This window comes from Quercus suber, unplaced genomic scaffold (assembly GCF_002906115.3).
Source record: "Quercus suber isolate HL8 unplaced genomic scaffold, Cork oak 2.0 scaffold_989, whole genome shotgun sequence".
Taxonomy (NCBI): domain Eukaryota; kingdom Viridiplantae; phylum Streptophyta; class Magnoliopsida; order Fagales; family Fagaceae; genus Quercus; species Quercus suber.
In genome coordinates, this window is record NW_027070404.1 from 70,287 (window position 1) to 73,030 (window position 2,744).

The window sequence follows — 2,744 nt, forward strand, 5'->3', positions numbered from 1 at the left end:
GCTTGTTATTCTTTAAGCTCTAATGGCAGCAACCGAGTCGATCATCAAGGTATTGATATTATCTCTACCTTGAAAACCCTAAGTTTATGTGAAGGAAAACTCCTCAATGATCTCATAAGAGATTCACACAAACCGCAATGTATGAGCAACAATACAACCAGAGCAACTCCCAAAAACGTGGCTAGGGTTTTACGTTATATACCTAGGATAAAAACATAAAACCCAAAACGTTTAATGAAGTAGGGCTGAGTTGGAAAAATCTGCAGGAAAGCATTTTGCCCGAGATTCGATCGATCAAGTCTTTCTTTCGATCGATCGAGCCAGGCCGAAATACACTAATGCATCTGCAGCCTCTCGATTCCAACTTTACATGAAAGACACAACTTTGAGCAAGCCTAAACAAGACTAAACATATTGTTTTGATCATGGTTTGCCAACATTACATATTAGAGTTTTAAATACATAAATTCCTAAATCTTTAGAACCTAACAAACTCCTTCTTTGGCAATCCACGACAAAACACAAATACAAAGCTCAAAGTTTACAAGTAAAAAGCCCTTTACAAAAATAATGCTCATAAATACAAATTCAATCCTAACTACTATCCATCAGTTACAAGTGTAGATAGCAGCTCAATTGAATCAACCTGTATATTCCTGAAACACTCAACAAATGCATTAACGCATGTGTGACAGAAAACAGTAAATCAACAGATATGTAAACTAACTTTCCCCTTAAATTAGATACAACAAAAATAAAACATTCTTGTCAAGATTCACACAACACATAATAAAGACATATATCAATGAATAATCTCATAAATATAAATCAATAAGTAGTGAATCACAAGAAACAAGAATCATGTATATCAAAAACAGTGTAACTCACCCTAACATGAATAACCCCAAAAATGATATACAAAGTGAAGCGCCTAGATACAATCTAACATCTCCACTAGCTCCTCAAAACAAAAAAAATCTCCCCCTAACTACAAAACTCCTCTACAAAACTCTACTCCCCCTTTTTGTGACGGAATGCTAAAAAGCAATCACAAGCCATCATCAAAAGGAGGTGGTGAGGGTGAACGAAGATGCGTCAGATCAGCTTGCAAAGCATGGATCTCATCAAATAAGTCCACAAAAAGTTGACCATGAGCTGCTTGAACAGTCATGACAGTCTCCAAGGTACGATGTATATCAAAGTCATTCGATGAAGGTGGAGGAACAGCAGCAGCAGCAGCAGTAGGATCAGGAATATCCTCACTAGCAGGACCTGTAGAAGAAGAGGGAGGATATGCAGAACCAGAAGGCTCAGACCTAGGGTGTTTAGAGCCAACTCGAAGGTGAGCACCCTCTGTCTAAGAAAAGACGAACTTATAGGAGCAATAACATGAACAGGCTTAGAGGAAGGGAAATCATCTAGACCTAGATAAAGCAAAATCCTATGAATAAAGATAGGATGTACAAGAGCATGAGATGAAGATGAACTCCTATACACTTTGTTCAAAGAATGAAGAAACAAATGGGGAAAACTAATAGAAGCATCAGTGACAAGAGCATACAAAAATACACACCGCTGGAGAGGAATGGTGTGAAGATGAGAAATGGGCCAAAAAGAATGACAAGCTATCCTAAAGAAAAGATAATGTAACTCAGACAGTTCAGCAGTGGTGATCCTAGGATTAGAACCCCACTGGATAGAAGACCCAGTGATGTAAGACATGACATCACTCAACAAAGGAGACTCATCATACGGGTAGACTGGGTGCTGGACCAAGGGTACCCCTAAAGTATCAGCCACTACCATAGGAGTAATGGTGTACTCTACGCCTCGTATCCAACTTTTTACTAAAGTGTTGGAATCATAGACGCGGATAGAGATGTTCGAGAAGAACTCTCTAATCATGGTAGCAGGTGGAGGAGGATCAGAAATATCCACCAAGGGTAACTAGCCCTTACGCTCAAAATTTTCCCTAATGGTAGGATCAAGCTCATCTAGAATGACAGAATGCTCAGACCAAATCTTTCTCCTAAGGTTCAGCTTATCATAAATCTCTTGGTTTTTCTCACTAGGAAACTTCTCTCGGTCAAAGGGATGAGGGGAAAGAGTAGGTGTGGGGACAGACCTATGAGCCCTAGTCTTCCTAGGCATAGTGCTAAAGAGAGGACAAAGACACAAAGAGAAAACCAAAAGAACATAAAAAACAAAACTAAGGGCAGACTGCAAGTTAGCACAAAAAAAGTATAGAACAAAAATCTATATGATGCATGAATAATTACAATGTCATGATGCATGTACTAAGGCAGTAAACAAAGTTCAATTTTAAGTTCAATTGCACAAAATTAGCTTGAGCATAGAGTTTCTAACAAAAACCCCAAAAATTTAAAAAACCATTTGAAAATTTTGAAACAAATTGATGAATTGATCATCACACATTGTTGAAAACAGATTAGAATGACCAATTTAATCAAAACAACAAGCCAATTTTATCAATTTAAACCCAATTGAACAAAATCCCCAAATTGGACCAATCTCAAACCCTAGAAATTTCAATTTTTCACAATTCACAAAATTGATCAAATTAAACCACCAACAACAAGTTTATATCATGTCCCAACAAAAACCCATTGATCAATTTCACAAAATAGGGCTTGAAGCAACAAAAATCCCAAAAATGAATAGTCCAAAAATTTGAATGTATAATGCATGAAAAATGCATGAAAACATGAAAATAAACTCAAAAG